We start from the raw sequence: 23,295 nt of genomic DNA, 5'->3' as shown, positions 1-23,295 counted from the left end.
GAACGCCACCATCCAAGCAGTTACACAAACAAGAAACTCCCAAGTTACTCTTGAGTCCTCTTCCTCCTCTCTCTTCCCCACATCAATCCCTATTCTCTGCGGCGAGCCGTTTCTGACCGGCAGAATAACGAGCCGCCACACGCAAGATTCTTCTCGTATCACACTTTATTGGAGCACAGCTTGGTTGAAGAAAGATGGAAGGAAGACCCCGCAATCCTATAGCAGTCTGCTTATATAGGGATTAAGAACATGTGTCGCTCTGTGATTGGCTTTCGCCGATGGTGCGATTTGTGAGCCAGCATCGGATAGGTCGCTACTTTAAAACCTCATTAGTATACTTAGCGCAAGCGCAGTGGCCACAGGAAGGATGACTCAGCTTATTTCAGCTTCCTGCCGCGTAGCAGTTAGCTGACCGCGCCCTACATCTCCCCCTTTTTTATTTATTAGAACACCAAGCAGAATGTAGCCCGTACAAGTGTTCACCTCATGATGTGCTCACTGTTCGAGGGCAGTTTTCCGTTGGCATGTTTGAGACACCTTCCTGCGTGCAATGCCAACAAGGGCTGCAGGGTGCAAAGGCTGACTCAGAATAATGGCTGATTCCCTATAGAGGTGCAATGGCAACAAGGCCTCTCTGTGCAAGGGCAATCAGGACAATGAATGACTCCCTATAGAGGTGCAATGGCAACAAGGCCTCTCTGTGCAAGGGCAATCAGGACAATGAATGACTCCCTATAGAGGTGCAATGGCAACAAGGCCTCTCTGTGCAAGGGCAATCAGGACAATGAATGACTCCCTATAGAGGTGCAATGGCGACAAGGCCTCTCTGTGCAAGGGCAATCATTTCGAATTATTCAGGGCGGAGAGCCAGGCTGCGGGAGAATCTCCTTCCTTAATAGCCAGAAGTGCCTGAGTGAGCAGGACCCTATCTCGATGTGCCCTAATGCGCACACGACAGACCAACCAGAGACACAGCATAATCCCAAATACACAGCAGACTCCAAAGATTCCTACCCCCACCCACTCCCCAAAGGAGGAAAAGGCAGAAGAGAGCCAAGAGGCAAAATCTCCAAAGGCAACGGGCTCCAGCCCGGCAGCACTCAGTTGCACAATTTGAATAATCCTTTGTGGAATTCCAACTAATACAAAAACTTCGATTAAGAATCGTCAGGAACATCCAGCTCAGCATCTTCTCTGAAGTTTTCTTCAACAATTCTCGTCAGTCTTGATGGCACCCAGATCGGATCTTGATCCGACGGTTCACTCCGTGTGTCGAGTTCTGAATCGGTCCTCCATGCAGGGCGCGAAGTTCCCGGGTTTCGGCACCACTTGCGGCGAGCCGTTTCTGACCGGCAGAATAACGAGCCGCCACACGCAAGATTCTTCTCGTATCACACTTTATTGGAGCACAGCTTGGTTGAAGAAAGATGGAAGGAAGACCCCGCAATCCTATAGCAGTCTGCTTATATAGGGATTAAGAACATGTGTCGCTCTGTGATTGGCTTTCGCCGATGGTGCGATTTGTGAGCCAGCATCGGATAGGTCGCTACTTTAAAACCTCATTAGTATACTTAGCGCAAGCGCAGTGGCCACAGGAAGGATGACTCAGCTTATTTCAGCTTCCTGCCGCGTAGCAGTTAGCTGACCGCGCCCTACAATTCTCTACCTAAACATTTCCAGAATTCTCTCACTTGCCTCCATCCCCACGATCAACACTCACTGGGGTTATATGTAGCCTTCAAACAGATCTCCCTGACCCCAATCTTATCACTTCCACTTCACTGTTCACAGAGCAGCCAGAGTGATCTTTCTTAAGCCAAAAACCTGGTCATGTCTGACCCCCTGATTAAAATACCTCACCAGGAAAAAAGTCCTAAATCCAACTAAACTCTTCACAATCTGAGCCATGCCCATGGCTCCAGCGTCATCTCTCAACGTGAGCTGGCCCCTGACTGTGCTGAGCTCCTTACAATTCCCTGGGCAAGTCATACTTTCTCTCTGCTTCTGGGCTGTGGGAATGACAGAGCAACCTAAAGAGATAGGGTTTATTTCTCTCATTTAACAAGAAGGTCACAAGTAAGGGCAGGAGACACTGGTGAACATTCCGATGGTTTCAGAGCCAGTGAATTGCTCTTCTTTTGGCCTCTCCCTCAAGGGCCCAGATGGAAGCCCCAGACGCTGCATTCATATTCTAGGCATGAAGAAAGCAGGAAGAGAAACTGGAAAATAGGGTGGGACTAAGAAAAATAATAACAATAGCCAAGAGTATGTTTACTTTGGGCTAAACACTGTTCTAGGTCCTTTATACTCATTTAATTCATTCAAAGCTTTGAGGTAGACATTCTATTCTGTTCCTCACTTTTAAGGGTATAACTTGCCCAAGGTTCCATGACTAGAAAGTGGACGATCCAGGATTCCAACCCAGAGTCCATGTTCTTTAATCAGACCTACTCAGCCTCCCCCAAACAAACAAAAATGGCCTGTCAAATACGTGCTAGATGGGAGCTCTCTTCCCAGCCTCCAGTTGTAATTCACCATGTGTCACTGCTGAGATGCTGCAGGAGGGCCATGGAGTCCTCTCTGCCACAGGGTCTGGGCATTGGGAGCACAGCCTGGGACCACAGTTACACATATGCACACGAAGAAAAATGTGGCCTGTGCAAAAAAGCAAGAAGACGATTGTCTACCCAATTTTGTTGTATTTTATGCCTTCAAAACAATCTTTTTCAAAGGAGAGGCTGGACAAAAAGAAATAACAAAAAGAATTTCTAAACTTGAATCCTAAATGCTCATTAGAAGTATATATTTGTTATTCAGGAGACTCTCATCATTTCAGGTTCAAAAACTCAAGATGAGAGAGGCAGTTTATCCACATTAAAAAAAAAAAATACATGCCTTGACTTACAGCCCCTGTAACTGAGCTGTGAATTTGCTCTTTTCCTGTTAGCAGATTTTTTTTTTTTTTTTAATAGAGAGGAAGAAAGTGTCTGCTCACTTTTTTCTCTTAGGTCACCACAAGTTCACACCAATGTCTCAGAACTTAAAGCCACAGGCAAAAAACATGGCAGCAGTGATACCAGAAATACAGCACCAAGACCTTCCCATCTAGAGAGGCAGCCTGATAGGTGCAGAGAAAGGTCGGGTTTAGAAGTGGGCGCAAACCTTGACAGCACCTCCTATTTCCCCTGTGGCCTGAGTCTCAGCTTCCTCATCTGAAAAGAGGGAAAAGACCACCTTGTGCAGCTGACACGGAGATCAGAGAAAAGAGTGGTGAAGTTCTAGCATAGCATCGCATTCAAGACAATAATTATCGTTCTCCAAGCTGTGGAGGGTTCACGGTTGCTTACCTTTCAGTTACCAATATTCCAATTGGTGTGGAAGCAAACTTCTCAGGGAAAGCAAATCTCAGTCAGGTGCTGCCCACCACCAATAAAGCAGCCCGGCACAGCTGTGGCCTCCCAACAGGAAAGCAGCTTGTTGGATTTCTTTTGGTTTGGTTTGGGTGTTTCTTAGCTTTCACATTCTTTACTACATTTTAGCGCTTAGGAAGGGATACATTTTAAAAATGAAAATATTTCATCAATTCGAATAATAAACCCTACAGGTGTGTAAAAGTATTACATTCTATCCAGGAGGGACTGTAAGAAATGAGTCACAGCACTGCCTCTGGGTTAGGGGGACTGAGGGACTGGGGACAGGAGTAGAAAGGAGACCTTCAGCATTTGTAACCTGTGCACGTTAGCAACTCAAAATAAGTAAAATGTTCAATATTAACACAGAGCATTAGATAAAGGTCTATATATCATTTAAGGTCCAGCTCAACTTCCACCTTGACTCAACCAAACACTTGAGAGCCAAGTCCTATGGCCCATAAGGACTTCACTGACCTCATGGCTCTTCCTGGCTGACCTCCCCTTGCTCTGAGTGGCCACTGTTCTCATCTCCATAATTTAGCTCCCAATCCCATCGCATGTAGTTGTGAACTGGTTCAAGAAAGCCGGGCATATTTTTCCAGCACACTGCAAATCCTAAAAGGCAAGGAGCAAGCCCCCTGATTCTTTACTGCTCTCAGCCTCATCCCAGAAATGGTGGCAATAAATATTTATTGATTAATCACTGCCTGACATAACTCAGAGAGTAGCAATCGCAACTGATCACACCACCTGCAAGTTAGCTTTATTCAGAAGATATCATGATGAAACCCAGAAGAAGCAAACTATCACTTTAAGACAATGAATCCTTTCTTGGGCTTAAAAAAAGGTTTCAAATCTTTAACCTTTTCAAATTTATTTTCAGGTCTTTTACTTTCTGCTGAGCTGGATCTTGGTTTCAGGTTTTTATTGCCCTGGGGTAGTATTTCCTTTAATGTTGAGAAGAAACAAAGCACAGAAGATGGCAGGAAAGCAAGTTCATCCTCCAAGACACCGCAGCTTTCTGAATTCACAGTATTCATCTGCCCCTCCTTTATTTTAAAGCATGGGCAGAGGGACTTCCCTGGTGGCGCAGTGGTTAAGAATCCACCTGCCAATGCAGGGGACACGGGCTCGATCCCTGGTCCAGGAAGACCCCACATGCTGCAGAGCAACTAAGCCGGTGCACCACAGCTACTGAAGCCCGTCCACCTAGAGCCTGTGCTCTGCAACAAGAGAAGCCACCGCAATGAGAAGCCTGCGTACCGCAACAAAGAGTAGCAGTCCCCGCTTGCCTCAACTAGAGGAAGCCCGCACCCAGCAATGAAGACCCAACGCAGCCAAAAATAAACCAAAAAATAAAAAAAATAAAGCATGGGCAGAATTTTTCTGAAAATTAGCAAGAAATCCATCAGGGCCCAAAGCATACTGAGAAACAGAGAATTAAAATTGGGGAAATTACTGAGAATTTTCTCTCCATTCCTATTTGGCATAAAAATGAAACTAGTGCTCATAAGACCAATTTGGTCACATAGTGATTTTTGCTGAAACTATGGCAGAGTCCATACCAGGCAATACAACCTGATAGTACTACAATAGAGAAATGAACTGAAAGAGCTGCAGAAAGTCAAGATGAGCTGTATCCCACAGGAGCAGTATGAGTTTGCCAGGAGACACTGGGAAGGAGATGACAAGTCAGGCCAACTAATCCCTCGCCCCTCTCCCTGCATCACCAAACCTGACTTTCCTTCAGTTGCCCCTCACTCAACAAATGGCCCTCTGTTCTGTCCCCAAAACTAGGAGTCATCCTTGATTTCTCTCTTAGCCTCACTCCCCGCTTCCTGGAAGTAACCACTTCTCATAGTCGCCACCACTGCCACCTTCATTTCAGCCACCATCACCTCTTGCTTACAGCACTGCTAGAACCCTGTGACTAGGCTTCCGGATGACACCCTTTACCTTTCTCCTTCTGCTTACCTGGCACACTACACACTACACACTTGGTACTGTACATACTACAAAGTGGTCTTTGAAAGAAGGACAATCCGATTATATCATTCCCCTCCACAAGCTTCCCAGTACAATCAGAATAAATTCAAGCTCACATTAGAGTCACCTGGGGAGCTTTGTAAAAATGCTGATGCCTGGGTCCCACCAGAACTTGTGATGTAGGTGGTCTGGGGTGTGGCCTAGGCCAGCTAGAGGACTGCTGTGTGCAGACAGGGCTAGAGCACCACTGGCCCGCCGTCCAGTCCCATCTGGCCACTGGACCCCATCCACAGCGGCCTCTGTCCTGCTCACATGCCCCAAGCTCATGCCCACCTTATAGCCCTGGCATGCAAGCCCACCTGTTTGAACCAATCATCTTCCCCTTGATCATCAATTAGGCTTCAGTTCAAATGTCACTACCTCAGGGAGACCTTCTCAACCTGGATGAAAGCTGCCTGCCACTGTGCACAGTATCCTAAGTCATCACTAAAGAAAGCTGTCAAAAACAGCAAAGCACATGGAGGGTAGGGAGCCTCTCACGTGCACCCAGGATAAACAGTACCTGCAACAGTCTGGTGCTCAGCGGATGCTTGTCGAATGAATGAATGAACAAAGGAAACAACAAAGACATGAACCTTTAAATGTTAAGCTCCCACTGAGGAGCCCCATTATATATCCAGGCTGTGACTACATACAGGTCAGTGAGATGCTAAATGCCAGTGACGATGGGGTAGGGCAGATTATATGACGTCTAACACCTCAGACATCTAATTTTCCAAAAACAGACAACAGAACTGCAAATCTGGCTAATTTTTCTACAATACAGAACCAAGAACTGGGAAGATTTCCCATAGCAAATAAAACATGCCTAAATAAAATAAACAATTAACCTTCTATTTATGTTAGCCAAACTCCTAAAAATATGGCCTTGCATTCAAGACCTCATATTATCAGGCAGAAAGGTACACTTTCCTCCCCTGACATACGTGCTCCCCTGCAGTCATACAGAGTAGGCTGGCCTTTTGCTAAATCACCTCATGCCTCTCACCCCCCATACCTGGATCATTCTGTCTCTTGCTCTAGAAATTCCCTTCACTCCAAATCTCTGCTTGTCAAAATTCCAACCAGTCTTAAAAGCCCAGATAAAATATTGCCACGTTCATAACACACTTCTTAATCCCAGAACTTCCTAACACTCCTTTTGTTTTTCTAGAGGAGAGATTTTTGTGTGTGTGATTTCCATGCTTCCACTCTGGCCCCCTAAAATCTATTCTCCATACATCATACAGATTGGACTTTTAAAAATAAAACCCCAGCCATGACTTCCCACTCCACCTAGAACTCAAGCCCAGCTTCTCACAGCTCCAGGCCGCCTCCCTTTTGGATCTCGTCTTGGCCACTCCTACCTTGTTCCTCCAGCCATCCCGACCTCCTGTCAGTTCTACAGAGCCACCCACTCTTCTCCTCAGGGCCTTGGCACTTAGTCCCTTTGACCAGGCCACTCTTCTCCTAGCTCTCCCCAGGACTGGCTTCCTCTCATCCCTTGGATGTCTCCTGCAATATCCCTCCTCAAGGAGCCTTCACAGACCACACAAGGAAGGCAGCTTCCACTTTACTCTCTGCCACTGCAAAGAATAACTGTTTCCGGGACTTTCCTGGTGGCACAGTGGTTAAGAATCCACCTGCCAATGCAGGGGACACGGGTTCGAGCCCTGGTCCGGGAAGATCCCACATGCTGCAGAGCAACTAAGCCCGTGGGCCACAACTACTGAGCCTACACTTTAGAGCCTGCGAGCTACAACTACTGAGCCCACACGCCACAACTACTGAAGCCCGCGCGCCTAGAGCCCGTGCTCCCCAAAGAGAAGCCACCGCAATGAGAAGCCTGCGCACCACAACGAAGAGTCGCCCCCGCTCCCCGCAACTAGAGAAAGCCCGCGTGCAGCAACGAAGACCCAACGCAGCCAAAACTAAATAAAGTTATTTTTAAAAAAAAAGAATAACTGTTTCCTTCAAAACCCTTTTCACAACCTGTAACTATTTGATATTCGTTTGCTTGCTTCCAGTCTCTCGATCAGCACATAAACTCCTGGGAGGCAGTGACCATACCTACAAATTGCCCCTGTTGTTACACTGTCCCCTCAGTTCCTGGCAGAATGCCTGGCATACGGGGCGGGGCGGGCGGGGGGTAGTGAATGAATGAATGAACAAATGAGTGCAAAAAGTCACATTTCCCCACAAGCAGATAAAGTCCTTTTCCTCAGAATCCCCATGGAATTTTGTTTTCTACCTCTCTAGCAGTATTCTCATGGGGTGCCTTGTATTACAGTTATTTGTATGTGGACTTGCCATCAGCCAAGCTAGATTTGTTCTTAATGATCTTTGTTTTCGCCACAGCACCAGGTTAAGCTCAAAAAGAACAACAACAACAAAAGGAGGGAGGATCAGGAGAGAGGAAAGAAGGAAGAGAGAAAACAAAGGAGAGGGGAAAAGGGAAGGAAATCGGGAAATTGTAAGAAAGAGATAAGAAAGGACAGCCTACAGGGAACATGAATATTAGAGAAGATTCCTTTATAATTGATGAATAACACACAGATTGGTAAGATAACTGTCTTCTCCTAGCTGTAACTTTGGGGCCACATTTCTGTGCTTTTCCCTAGCCTCTTTTCCATCTCCTTTCCACTTCAACTGAATAACCCCCCACACCCTTATGCTGCTTTTACCTTGGGGCCCAGATTTGACAAGTGACTAGTATTCTCCACTCTCTAGTGGATGGGTTAGCCCGTTATGTCTACAATTAACAGACTGACCTTAAAAACCCAGCAAGGGAAGCTGGCACTCCTCAGCATCAGACAGGAGTAACTAACAAGGTGATCAGCTCCGGATCAAAGTTTATTTTGAAAAGAGCAGACTACCAATAATCTCCATTCCTGGAAATCAAATGAACAGTCTCTGTTGTTCTGGCATTTTCCTTTGGCTAATTCTGTCTATCTGGGTTGAGTTGAGCTGCGTGTTTTCCTGTGTTTCCTGTTGCGTGTTTTTCTGGGATCAGACTGAGGTAAGCTGCCCGGGAATGTATTGTACAGAAGGGATTTTTCAGTTGGTTCATAAAAGAGAAAGTGGTGGTTCACAAGCTCCTTCCTTGGCTCTAGGAAGAGGTGGGAGCAAGGGGAGCAGTGGGGTGGAGGAAAAGGCAGAATGAGATGGGGAAAGGCTCTCAGCAGGCCAAGGGCAAGCTCAGTTGGAAACAGAAATGATTTCAAAATAACCAAATGGTATTCTCTGGGGACTAAAATTAAAGACAAAGAGCTACAGAGAGCAAAATAACGGAATTAGTTTTTCATCCAAAAATCCCAAGAGGATTTCTTTTTCCTTTATCACGTACCTAAGCAAAGAAAGATGGAAGAAGATTACAAATTTTCAGGAAAGCTACGTGGAAGTTTGATTATTACTCACTCATCTGTGCAGCTCTTTTTAACTCTAATAATTTTACTGTAATTGGTAACAGATTTTTTTTCTCTTCTTGTGTCATACTCCCCATCACCCTCCCCTGGCAAGATTATATCAACAATTATTTTTTTCTGTGTTTTTTTCCATTCTGGTTACATCATGTGTAATAAAAGTAAAATTATTTACAATATAACATGTGTATAACACAATACACCTCTCCATTTTGCTGGTCCTCAAAACTTAAAAAGGAATAAACACTCTATACTCACACAAAATTAAGTGCTTTGGTATTGCAAATTCTTAGTAGACTGTTTCTTGGCCCTTGAATTCCTAGCAACCTGTAAGGATAGCTCAGAAGAAACAAGGTACTGCAAAAGCACAACAAATAATGGCCGCAAAATGATTTGAGAACTTGATTTCATAAGAGTAAAGCGTGAACAGTCCTAGCCTCAAGGTTCCATACTTTTCGTTCTTATAATAAAATAATATAATAAGATTGGACACTTGTACTTAAAATGTGTACCCCAGGATTTTAATAAAGCCTTTGAATATAAATCCACATGAAGTGATATCAGGTTAAAATCTACCAAATGTAAAATTAATGATAACATTTTCATGTAAATCAAACTAATAAATCAAAGAATTTGAGTAATGCCATATGTAAAGGCTTCCACTGCATCTAAAACCCTTATTTCATTCAATGCTGCCATGAACTATAAAGAAACAAAAAATTTAACTAAAAGAAATGAGTTAAATTGTAAGTTATATTTCTTACTATCCTATGAGGAATATTTAGTTACTTATTTGGAGATTTATATTTATTTCCCTAAAAATGGTGGAGTTTCTATACAAGCCCCCAAATTATCTTTGTTTGATAAATTATATAAAAGAATTGAGAGAAGGAAAAATCTTATGTTCATTGCTAAACATATGTTCTGATACATCTTCTGCACCAGATTCTAGATTCTAACCTCAAACGTTTGGATCGCTTGCCCACAAGATAGGCACTGTTTTTCATTCTATACTGTATGTGGTAATGTTACCTTTGGTGAAAATCCAACCATGGTAATATTAGTAGCGATGAGTATTAACTGATACACTTAATTCCTTAGCAAAAACAAATGTAGGATGTGAATACTCATTACTAAACTCTAATAATAAGAGCAGCGTACCATATTATCTGCTCAGGGCCAACACCTGACCCTACAGGCTCTACCTCAATTACATACTCTGAGTCCAGCCATCCTTCACTACATGCACCACTTCCACACCTGTCCAAGTCATCATCATCCCTCACATGGACAACCTCCATGGCCTCTCGACCAGCCTCCATGCTCCCTCCTTAATCCTCTACAATCCATTTTTCCACTCCAAACCTAGAGGAATCTTTCAAAACTATCTACTAGAACATGACAGAACCTTGCACGTTTTCCCTTCCCTTCTTCCTCCTTCTTACCCAGAAACAGAGAGACTGGATAAACAACATCCTATTGTTGTTTCCTCCTTCTCAAGCTCTGATGAGAATGGGGCTAAGAAAAGTGGCCCCCCAAAATAGCATATTTTTAGTACTGATATCCTACTACTTTCAAAATTTGGAACAGAATAACTACAAGAGTCTTCAACACCTCACTTATCCAGAAGCCACAGGTCTGATGAGCCTAACTTTCCAGAACACTCCTGAAAAGAACCAGAGATGGGAGAAACTGGAAAGGAGACTCATAGATACCACAAAGTCCACCCACTGAAGTTCCCTTGTGTTTTAGACAAACCTCGTAAACTCAGTCATCTATTTTCCTACACATAACCAGAGAGAATATACTCTTGGGGACCAGGAGCTCTTGGGGCAGGTGTATAAGTGGCATCAGGAAGTGAACACTAACAGCCTACCAGAGAGAAGGAGGTAGCTAAACTATGAAAAATGAACAAGAGAATTCAAAAAACAACAATATATGGTCTTCAGTGTAATGGAAAAAGCCCATCTGGAGTAAACCCTAAGTGTATCACTGTATTTACAGCATGGTATTTCCAAAACGATCCTGAAATAACAGGAAAACATTAGACGATATTCCAAATACTTTATTAAGAAGATGGGGAAATATACAATGCTTTAGTAAAGTTTCCAACAAAATGGTTGGAATAGTTTTAAGTGATTGTGCTTAAAAGGTTACAATTCATTCATCCCTTAGATGAAAAATGGATTCCTCCAAGACAATGGTAATAAAGTGAGCAAATATAATGACTCACTTTTAAAGAAATTAATCTTCTGGTTAAGTTGAATTATTTCTGTCAGTGGCGTGTTCAGCCTCAAGAGGGCGCTCAAGGCTTCCCACCTGCAGGTATGCCAGGAGGAGAAAGGAGGCATACTATTACTGATGAAGGCAGGGAGGCTATGTGTCCTCACTACTTGGAAATTCCCTGATACCTAACAAGCTAAGAGGTTATGGTTTTATGCCTGTATAGCATATCTCATTAGCTTTTTCCCATTGGACCCATTTCCTCTTTGGATTGCTCCTCCCTCTTTTATCCTGTACATAATGGCTACCCACTACTTGGAAAGATTGTGCCCTTCTTCATTCAAAAAATATTTCTTGAGCATCTCTTACCTATCAGGCCCTGTTCTGGATGCTGAGGATGTGGCAGTGAACAAGAAAAGCCCTGGAATAAGCAACTTACGCCAGCTCTGCCCTAAGCCTGCATTGTTCTGTAGGGTACAAGATGAAGCTAGGACACAGGTGAAGGACCTTCCAAATCAGGAGATAAAAGCCTGCATAGGGGAGATGCAGGACTCCTCTGACATGTGGCCTCATAAGCCCACCACTCCTTTGTGAGGGATAAGGTAACACTAAGGAGCTTTATCCATTTTACCATCAGATATAGCCTTCATCCTAACTGGTTGGAGTGTATCTTACCCAAGATAAGTAAAAGCTACAGCTCTTAGTAAAAGTATGTGTCCAAGTGCCTCATGTCTGCTAACCCACTAATTCACAGGGGTCTCAGGCTCTCATAGCCTAAACAGTGTTAATTTGACCAGTCTCTTTCTCCTGAAGACTTAACAGGGGGTGTGGTCTCAGTACTTGACAAAATGAGCTACCAAAATTCCTCAGTGATCACTATCACAACCTAAATTCCCTGCCTTTAATATTAACATGGCTGACATCCTTAGCAGTCCTAAACAGAAAGGCCTTATAAGTGACCCAAAGGGTCGCCACATTATGAGTAAGCTAGATGGTCACCATCCCCAATCTTTAATGCTAACTGTACTTTGGAATCCTACCTGGAAACCTTCAGCAAAGACTCTACTTTACCCTCCACTGGAGTTCAGAGGGAACAAGTATCCAGGAAAACATTCATGGCCCACCCTTGGCAAGTAAACATGCTTTCAAGGCTCCCTCAAGTACACTGCTGGCAGTTACTTGCCTGCCACTTCACCTCAAACCTCTGAAGGCAAAAAACTATCTTATTTCCTGTTTCCTCACTACTTTCTTCAGAGTTAGGTGCCTATGTGCACTCTGTTTATTGTTATCAGGTTTTCAGGAGCTGCCCCTTTGTCACCACACAGTTTTGGACAGAACTTCTGAGTTCAGTCTGTACCAAAGGATTACTAGTAACTGCAGTTTTTATACGAATACAAAAATATTCTAGTATCAGTAGAAAACTGAGAAAAACAACTAGATATGGGTATACTTAAAAAAAAAGTTACTGTTAATTTGCGGGTAAAAGAATCTAAGTTTTAGGTTTTAAAATGTTAAGCCTTAAAAATTGTTTGCTTTAGGGCTGCCCTGGTGGCGCAGTGGTTGAGAATACGCCTGCTAATACAGGGGACACGGGTTCGAGCCCTGGTCTGGGAGGATCCCACATGCCGCGGAGCAACTAGGCCCGTGAGCCACAACTACTGAGCCTGAGCGTCTGGAGCCTGTGCTTCGCAACAAGAGAGGCCGCGATAGTGAGAGGCCCACACACCGCGATGAAGAGTGGCCCCCGCTTGCCACAACTAGAGAAAGCCCTCACACAGAAACGAAGACCCAACACAGCAAAAATAAATTAATTAATTAATAAACTCCTACCCCCAACATCTTAAAAAGAAAAAATTGTTTGCTTTAGAAATCAGTTGCATTACCTTATACTAACAATGAAATATCAGAAAGGGAAAGTTAAAAAAAAATTCCTTTTAAAGTTGTGCCAAAAAAAAAAAAAATACCTAGGAGTAAACCTGACCAGGGAAGTGAAAGACTTATATGCTAAGAACTATAAACATTAATAAAGGAAACTGAAGATGATTCAAAGAAATGTAAAGCTATTCCATGCTCTTGGACTGGAAGAATTAATATTGTTAAAATGGCTATACTACCCAAAGCAATCTGTAGATTTAATGCAATCCCTATAAAATTATCTATGACATTTTTCACAGAACTAGAACAAACAATCCTAAAATTTACATGGAACCACAAAAGACCCAAATTGCCAAAGCAACCCTGAGGAAAAAGAACAAAGCAGGAGGCATAACCCTCCCAGACTTCAGACAATACCACAAAGCTACAGTAATCAAAACAGCATGGTACTGGCACAAAAACAGACATATGGATCAATGGAACAGAATAGAGAGCCCAGAAATAAACCCATACACCTATGGTCAATTAATCTTTGACAAAGGAGGCAAGAATACACAATGGAGAAAAGACAGTCTCTTCAGCAAGTGGTGCTGGGGAAGCTGGACAGCTGCATGTAAATCAATGAAGTTAGAACACACCCTTACACCACACACAAAAATAAACTCAAGGGCTTCCCTGGTGGCGCAGTGGTTGAGAGTCCGCCTGCCAATGCAGGGGACAAGGGGTTCGTGCCCCAGTCCAGGAAGATCCCACATACCGTGGAGCGGCTGGGCCCGTGAACCATGGCCGCTGAGCCTGCGCGTCCGGAGCCTGTGCTCTGCAACGGGAGAGGCCACAACAGTGAGAGGCCCTCGTACCGCAAAAAATAAATAAATAAATAAAAAAAAAATAAACTCAAAATGGCTTAAAGACTTAAACATAAGACACGACACCATATAACTCCTAGAAGAGAACATAGGCAAAACGTTCTCTGACAGAAATCGTACCAATGTTTTCTTAGGTCAGTCTGCCAAGGCAATAGAAATAAAAGCAAAAATAAACAAATGGGACCTAATCAAACTTATAAGCTTTTGCACAACAAAGGAAACCACAGACAAAACGAAAAGACAAACCTATGGACTGGGAGAAAATATCTGCAAACAATGAGACCAACAAGAGCTTAATTCCCAAAATATAAAAACAGCTCAGGGCTTCCCTGGTGGCGCAGTGGTTAAGAATCCACCTGCCAGTGCAGGGGACACGGGTTCCAGCCCTGGTGTGTGAAGATCCCACATGCTGCGGAGCAACTAAGCCTGTGTGCCACAACTACCGAGCTGCGTTCTAGAGCCCACAAGCCACAACTACTGAGCACTGCAACGAAGAGTAGCCCCCACTCACCACAACTAGAGAAAGCCCACGCAGCAACAAAAACCCAACACAGCCAAAAATAAATAAATAAAAATAAATAAAGTTTAACAAAAAAATAAATAAAAACAGCTCATACAACTCAGTAACAAAAAAAAAAATCAAAAAATGGGCAGAAGACCTAAACAGACATTTCTCCAAAGAAGACATACAGATGTCCAATAGGCACATGAAAATAGGCTCAACACTGTTAATTATTAGAGGAATGCAAATCAAAACTACAATGAGGTACAACCTCACACTGGTCAGAATAGCCAGCATTAAAAAGCCTACAAATAACGAATGCTGGAGAGGTTGTGGAGAAAAGCGAACGCTCCCATACTGTTGGTGGGTATGTAAATTGGTGCAGCCACTATGGAAAACAGTATGGAGATTCCTCGAAAAACTAAAAATAGAGTTGCCACATGATCCAGCAATCCTACTCCTGGGCATATATCCAGATAAAACCATAATTTGAAAAGATACATGCACCATACGTGCACCCCTATGTTTATAGCAGCACTATTTACAATAGCCAAGACATGGAAACAACCGAAATGTTCACCTACAGATGAATGGATAAAGAAAATGTAGTGTATATATATACAATGGAATACTACTCAGCCATAAAAAAAGAATGAAAAATGCCATTTGCAGCTACATGGATGGAACTAGAGATTATCATACTAAGTGAAGAAGTCAGAAAGAGAAAGACAAATACCATATCACTTATATGTCTAAAATATGACACAAATGAACTTATCTATGAAACAGAAACAAACTCACAGATATAGAGAATAGACTTGTGGTTGCCAAGGGGGAGAGGGGGTGGGAGAGGGTTGGATTAGGGGTTTGGGATTAGCAGATGCAAACTAATATATATAGGATGGATAAACAACAAGGTCTTATTGTATAGCACAGGGAACTATATTCAATACCCTGTAAGAAACCATAATGGAAAAGAATATGAAAAATAATTTTTAAAATTGTTTGCTTTAAAATATATCAGCCCTTTTGTAAGATCCAGCCTGCAAAATGACCCAGTGATTCTTTCCTCCTAGTATTCACCCTGTGTAGCTCTCCCACCCCCCTCCCTGACCCAGGGAACCAATAGGATACCACAAAAATGACAGGGAAATGTGACTTCCTAGACTAAGTTTTTTTTGTTTGTTGTTTTTGCGGTACGCGGGCCTCTCACCATTGTGGCCTCTCCCGTTGCGGAGCACAGGCTCCGGACGTGCAGGCTCAGCGGCCATGGCTCACGGGCCCAGCCGCTCCGCAGCATGTGGGATCCTCCCGGACCGGGGCACAAACCCGTGTCCCCTGCTTTGGCAGGTGGACTCACAACCACTGCGCCACCAGGGAAGCCCCTAGACTAAGTTTTAAAAGATATTTTGAAAAAAAAAAAAAAAAAAAAAAAAAAGATATTTTGGCTTCCACCTTGTTCTCCAGGCTTATTCGCTCTGGGGGAAGCTGGCCTCCACACTGTGAGGACACTCAAGCAGCTGAGGGAGAAGCCCAAATGGGAAGGAAGTGAGACCTGCCAACAACCAACACCATGTGAGCTGTGTCAGCCTCAGCCTCTCAATAGCGATGCTATGGCTAGGAATACCTACGGCATCACCTAGGTCTGTATGACTTGTGAGGAGGCCCCACGGACATCTTCCTGATTGAAGCCAGTGTTGTGGCTGGTCCAGCCCTTGTGGTGCTTATTATGATCTCAAGATGCACTTCAGCAATTCATGAGGGAACTTTGAAAAACAAGATTTATCACTCACAAGTCCTGGAGGGCACACAGCATGTCCAAGGGTAACAACACAGCGAGGTCATGGGTAGAGAGAGAAGAAGGAAGTAAAGACCTGGGGCTCTGCCTTTATTAGGGTCTGAGGGTGGGGTGCCTAGGGTTTCACGGGTTCACTCTTTATTGGCAAATGTAAAGCATTAGGGCACGGGAAAGGAGAAGCAGGGTCACTCAGGTGGTCAGTTATCTAGGTTACCCAGATAAAAGGGGAACTTCATGGGTGGAGGCAGCCAGTTCCTTATCTCATTGTTCTGCTAATAGCAGCAGTGCTATACAGCTGGCAATATATTTATTCAAGATGGATGTCTTTGAAATGGATGCCTCAGCAATCTAAAGCTTAAAGCCAGGTGCTTACATCACCATCAAAAAGCATAATGCTAAGCACTTATACCACATGAGTGCACCATCTTGGAAGCAGCAGTGCCATGCAAGAATGACTCTGGTCCCAGCTGACATCTTGAGATGTCATCAGAGACACCAAGCCAGAGCTATTCAGCTAAGGAACTCTCAAATCCCTGACCAAAAGAAACTGTATGAGATAATATATGCTCACTGTTTTAAGCTGCTAGATCTAGGGGTGATTTGTTATGCAGCAATAGATTACTAATGTAAAACTTTATATTGTTAGGTTGCTCGCTGAAATGAAGCATTAGATGTTAGCTATCAATTCATACTAAGACCAGCAACTGCATACACTTGAATAAACAATTCTTATATACTGGTAGTCAATAGCATGGACTCTGAAGTCAGACTAACCAGGTTCAAAGGTATGCTCCATACTGTGTGACCCAAGACGAGTTATTCATCTACCCAGTCTTGTAAAGTGGGGATAAGAATAGTATGTATTTCATACGACTGTTGTGAGAACTGAGTTAATCCTAGTAAAGAGCAGTGTCAGGAGCACAGCAAGAGCTCAATAAATACAAGCTAGTATGACATACGAATAAATAAACGAGGCTGTTCTTTATAAAAGGGGGAAAATGATAGCAGAAAGGACTGAAGAAACACATTCATCTGGCTGTTACTCTTATGTTTTTTTGGCTCCTGCCACATGTAGAGAAGGAAAAAAAGGGCAGAGAGACAAAAGGCGGCAGACAAGATTGGGGCTAAAAAGCCTTTAACCACATCTAGCCAGGGCAAAGAAGTGTGGCCATATAATTTATCATGAAAAACATGGACACTTCTGAGAGTAAAAGCAGCCCTACTGAGAATCATGTTGAGAAAAGAAGCATAAAACAGGACGGTCCCTATCAAAGCAGGTATATAAACACCCTTAAGTGACTACAGTATAAATAAACTGCTGAAGTTGAGAACGAAGCTCTGAAAAGGAGATTCAAACTCCAGAGCTATCCTGAGAGGAGCAAAGATAAAGACTGAGTCAAGTGTGTAAAGCATTATACTAAAACCCTGACTGAGGTCACTACTAGGATTCCTTTAAGCAGTGATGGAAAAATAATAATTTACCAAAAGGTAATAAATGAATGTTTTATTTCCTTAGTTCTTCTCTTAATGTGTCATCTGTTTAAATACAGTATTAATCTTCCCTTTCTTAACAGTTTCTAATGGGGCAGAATACATATTAATGTAGGTTCAGCTCATAGTGACTTTAACTGAACTTCCAGTTTAGACCAAAAGGCTATAAACATGGCATCAGCTGTTGACAGGCTGCCCTTGCTGCAGGTGAAGTATCTTTGAGGAAATAAACACCATCCAGGGCTGAACTTTCAAACGTGATTGGTGAGATTTTTGTGATCTGTACTTCGTGACTAACTACGCTATTGGTCTAGTGATTCTTTATGGTAAGTACTTCAGAATCGGGCTTCCCTGGTGGCACAATGGTTAAGAATTCGCCTGCCAATGCAGGGGACACGCGTTCAAGCCCTGGTCCAGGAAGATCCCACATGTCGCAGAGCAACTAAGCCCGTGTGCCACAGCTACTGAGCCTGCATTCTAGAGCCCATGAGCCACAACTACTGAGCCCACGTGCCACAGCTACTGAAGCCCACACACCTACAGCCCGTGCTCTGTAACAAGAGAAGCCACCACAAAGAGAAGCCCGCGTACCACAACAAAGAGTAGCTCCCGCTCGCTGCAACTAGAGAAAGCCCGCACGCAGCAATGAAGACCCAACACAGCCAAAAATAAATAAATAAAAACAATAATTTTTTTAAAAAATTTCAGAATCTACTTTTTCCTATAATGATGTTCATGCTTTTTTTTAAAGCAAAAAAAAAAAGCAAGATTTGTATTTGTGGAATGTCTCTCAAGTTTACTTATTTACTTTTGCCACCATACAAGAAAGAGCATGGTAAATAGTACAGGGACAGATGCCCTCTAAAAGTACAGGTTTTCTGTAAGTAAAATTTTTACCTCTACCTCATACTATAAGGCCCTTTATTGTGACATCCATGATGTTTCCACTCAGGAATTACATGGTAGCATAAAATGAGGAAATTTGGATAGTGACTTGCACATTCATGTCTAAGGACTTTACTGAGTATGAATGTCAAAATACAGTTTTTAAAAGGTTAGGAATATAATTCACATACAAATATACAGTGAGTATATTATACATATACAAATATACATATGTCAAAGACTTACGTAACTCATAATGAGGAAAATAGCAAGGTGGTAAAGAAACTGATACAGTAAATTAAAAAAAAAGAATACTGGAACAAGATTGCTAAATTACATACAACACTAGTTAATATTCTATAGGGCAATAAAATATAACCTTTGGGGTTATCTTCTCTACTTGCAAGAAGTCATTTGCATCATAACAATTTTCTGTAAGTTCTAACTTTAATAGAGTCTGAGGACTAATTAATAGCAAATAGTAAGTAAAACAAAGTTACATTCTCTAGAGAATCAGATGACTCTTAGGTCTTATTAGACAATGACTCTGAAAGGCTGTATCTCCGTCTTAACATCTTATTACCAAATTTCAGAACATTTTTCTTAATGTCCATAAAATCCTGATTCAGTTGTCCATAATAATAACAACTATACTTCTCTCCCTGAAAAATCCACCTAAATAAAAAGCCAGAACAGAGGCTGGATCTGAGGTTCAGGGTCAAATTCATCCTCCAAAGTTCCTTTCCACACTGTACTTACGTCCCTTTATTAGTGTCCTATGACAAACACTGACTTTAGATCCTGAAGTGGCCTGCTTAAGGGCATAAACAGGACCTATTCATCTTCAGGTTCATCACAAAAGCCCAGCAGATCTTGCTGTTTATTCATTCACATAACAAAACTTTACTGAGTACCTACTGTGTACAAGAAGCTGTGTTAGGTTTGTTATATTGAATAGAGTGCTTTAAAGGAAATCAGTATAGCCAAGAGAGAATGCCTCAACAGTCCTGCAAGAAATGGACAAACACAAAAAGTCTATCACAACTGCAAAACCAAGGGAGGAAAAGAGAAAGGATTAAAAGAGAAAGCATGTCAATGCTGGCAGCAAAGGATGGGTATGCTGGAAGATAAACAGACAAAAGCCATAGTAGGAAACAAAAACCAGGTAACAGGAGACTTGCTCAATATTACAGAGGTGACCGCTTATGCATTCTTTAACCAAAAAGCTAAATATATGATGACAGTTAATTGGATTTGAAGAGAAAATCTAAAAACTAAAGAGAAACAAGTGACTTCAAAGTTTTCACATTTGAGTTAAAAACAAGGGAAACACTGGAATATTCCCAAAGGAGCCTAGCCTAGTTTTTAATATCGCATGACATGCACTTGAGAGGCCAAGTGAACTTATGCAAACCATGTTCCTCCCCTGCTTAAAAACCTTCAGGGGTTTCCTGTTCTCTGAATGAAATTCATATTGCTGTCCAGAGCATACAAGGTTCAGCAAGGTCTAGCCCAGCCTGCCTTTCCCTCTACCCCGGATCCTTGCCCCTTTGCTCATGAAGCTCCAACCTGGCTTCTGAAAGGTCCTAGGACACACCAGCTCCTCCCCATCTTAGGACCTTTGAACTTGCTGGCCCTCTATCGAGGATGCTCCTGGCATGGCTACCTCCAACCCATCCTTCAGGTCTCAGCTTCAATGTCACCTCCTCAAACAGACCTTCCCTAACCACCCCAACTCACCCACCCACCCACTCACGTCTTACTCTTTGCTAACATAGTACCCTCATCTGTTTCCGTGACAGCAGGGATCTTGCCTATGTCATTAACCATTATATACCCAGAACAGTACCTGGCATTAACTAAGCACATAATATCATTGAAAGAATTCATGTAATCAATATGAAGAGCTAGAGTGCCACCAAGCAGCGCCCGTGTCAAAGCCCTAGAATAGCTGTGAAATTTCTAGTGGCTTCTTGAAAGTCTTATTTCTACTCCTGTTGAGCCTGGCCCATGGGGCAATATCAACCCTCATGGCTGCAAACAGCTTTCAGGTAAACTCCAAAGATAACTGGTTCCAGCCTAACTCCCACAAGAGCCTGCAGATGATTTTTTCTTCCAGAAACTTCCCAGTCTGAGGGTTTACCAAGCCTAGATCAGACCCTAAAGAGGGACTGGATGCCTTGGTTGAGCCAGATACAAATGCCTACACTTTGGGGCCTTCGTGCCTTTGCAGAGCACTTCTCCATCACAACCGCCATACTCATCACCTGAGAAGCTTGTCCCCTCCTGCTCACAGATACACTGCATCTCCACTGGGTCCTGGCTCCCTGCTTCTCAGCCAATGTTCAGGGGGAGAAGGAAAGAATTACCAGAAGATATGTGAGGGGACCACAACGGTGAAGGATGCCACCGTTTATTGAGCTCCATTCTGTGTGAGGCACTTGCACATAACAGCACACTGACTTCAGAACCTAATGTCTTCTCAACCACCCTAGGAAGCAGATCGGATTTTTTCTTTGTTTTATTTCACAAGTTGAGCAAACCACCTAAGGTCACACAGCTAGAGGGTGGCAGAGGCAAGATCTACACATAAGTTTAACTACCTTTAGAAGCTTTATTATTTCTGACACCATTTGGTGTCTTTATAGGCAGTTTTGGGGAAAGGGTGGGAGTGGAGGGGAGGGAAATGCCACGCCTCATATCACTGTCGGGCTCCCTGCATTAACAGGAAAGGAAGAGTTAAGGGGGGGGAAGAAATGAATAATAGAAGGGGAAGTCCCACCTTGTTCTCCCACCTCCCTTCTCTCATACTTCTTACCAGTCCCCTGCCCTGGATCTTGAACCTTCACTAGCAGCTGCCTGACAAGTGCCCTCTCCTGGGTTACATAGGAGGGCATTTCTGCTCTGAGTCCTGCCTAATGGAAACACTTCATTCTTGCTGTACGGCTGCAATATAGTGATGGCTTTCTGGTTTTCCTAATTGGAATTCAACACATTTTTCCATAAAAGAACATTACATTGTGGTTAGAGTTTATAATACCAGTGGCTTTTTTATTTAAAAAATGTATAATAGAGATACACTAATCTGAAATCCAAAACGCTCTGAAAACCAGAAGTTTTTTCATAACTCATTTGGCAGCAAAACCTGACCTGACCTGAACTCATTTGGCCTGAATTCATTTGGAGACAAAACCCGACCTGAACTGACACGAGGCTATTTATAGTTTTTATTTATCCCACTGAGTGTGAATATTCATCAGTTTCACTGCAGAAGTATTAATGTGTTTGATTATAGGATCCTGCTCCAGACCACACTGCAGTGCGACGTAATAACGGGTATACGCACAATATTATCCTTCTCAAAATACAAAACAAAACAAAACTCAAAGTCAGCAAATCTGGCCTCAAAGGTTTTGAATACAGAATTGAAGACCTGTATTTATTCAGATTTAACCTCCTTGAACCCTGGGTTCATTGCAAGTCTGAAATTAGGTCGCAGACAACATCATTTCTTTGGGAAAATATATTCTTAATTTCAAACAAGCAACTTAAAAATGAACTTTTGGAACACCACTAATTCATGGGTTGGAAACTATATAAAAGTATACAATAAAGAAAAAATTCTTCATGATAAAAGGTTTCCATTCTGAAAAAAAAAAAAAAAATCAGATTCTGCTTCCCATTCTCACAGAATCTTCAGGGAAGCCTTCAGCTTCCAAAAAGAACGGCTAATCTTCTTGGACCTCTCTGTGCACTGAGGAGAGCACTGGAACATTAGAACATGAACCAAGAAAAAGAGAGGGAATACTAGAAATCCTGCTAACTGCTCCCATTCTGCCATTCTGTTCATTCTTATTTCTGCCAAAATTATGTTTTTATAAGTTTAATTGCAATTCAAAGCTAACCTTTCTAGCAGAAGGAAAGCATAAAATGTCCCTTTCAACACAAGATGAGTTCAAAGGAAAATTCCAATCTTCTTATAATCATTTTATGAATGTGATGAATCCTATAGCTGATTACTTTGCTGCCATTTTGTTTTGGCTGCTAGAAAAAAAATCAGAGCCAAATTTATAGCCTAGTTCTAGCACCTGTATAGAATTTTATACTATATTTTCTTTGCATTAAACCTACCCAAAGCAGCCTTGTTATTTTTCTCCTAATTTATTTTCCTTTTGCCTAATTTCTTCATCTACTTATTTTATGTGGTGGTGGTGGTGGGTATGTATGTATGTGTAAATTTCCTCAAAATCTTTTTATAATAAGGTGGAGTCCAGATAAATAAACCAATAAGTAACTGTATGCTTAATAATGCACTGGTGTGGATCCACTTAATTCCAGCTGAAAAGACTTCAGTAATAACAGAACTCTAAATCATTTTGCTTGATTAATTGCACAGATCCTGAGCCCTAATTAAAACCTTCTATATCAGAATGCCCATGACCATCATTCATTACATGAAAATAATCATAAATCAGGGAAAGCAAAAGAAGCACCTTAGCTAAATTGCGTGTTTCAAATATATAGTCACCCGAGATGTGTGGTTGTGATTTGATCATCACCTCACCCCGAGGGCTAAGGAGGCACGAGTTTCAAGTCTCAGCATACATGCTGCCTATCCCTCTGCCCTGTATCTCCAGACCATCAGTTATGTCTCACAGCACCACGTCTGAGCCTGAAACTGGCAGATCACCACTTCTTGCACCAGGCCCCCTACTCGCTGGAGTTGCTGGAAGAAGGTGACAAAGTCCTAAAGCGTATTCACAAAACTCCCCAAGAGCCAACACTTTCTGTTTTA

The 23,295-nt window shown here is 42.6% G+C and overlaps 1 protein-coding gene across 4 annotated transcripts in view; it reads right to left on the bottom strand.

The window, feature by feature from the left end:
- CRADD (CASP2 and RIPK1 domain containing adaptor with death domain) overlaps positions 1-23,295 on the bottom strand; it is a 196,412-nt gene that overhangs the window by 120,139 nt on the left and 52,978 nt on the right. The window contains exon 4 of one of the 4 annotated variants that reach the window (XM_060025374.1): positions 9,523-11,179. The exons of the other annotated variants lie outside the window; for them this stretch is intronic. The gene's annotated coding sequence lies outside the window, so the exon portion shown is untranslated. Of the gene's footprint in view, positions 1-9,522; positions 11,180-23,295 lie in introns of those variants that run through there. 4 annotated transcript variants of the gene reach the window in all.

This window comes from Delphinus delphis, chromosome 11 (assembly GCF_949987515.2).
Source record: "Delphinus delphis chromosome 11, mDelDel1.2, whole genome shotgun sequence".
In the NCBI taxonomy this organism is placed as follows: Eukaryota; Metazoa; Chordata; class Mammalia; order Artiodactyla; family Delphinidae; genus Delphinus; species Delphinus delphis.
Note: the sequence above shows the minus strand (reverse complement) of the source record. Positions and strands in the feature narration are given on the sequence as shown.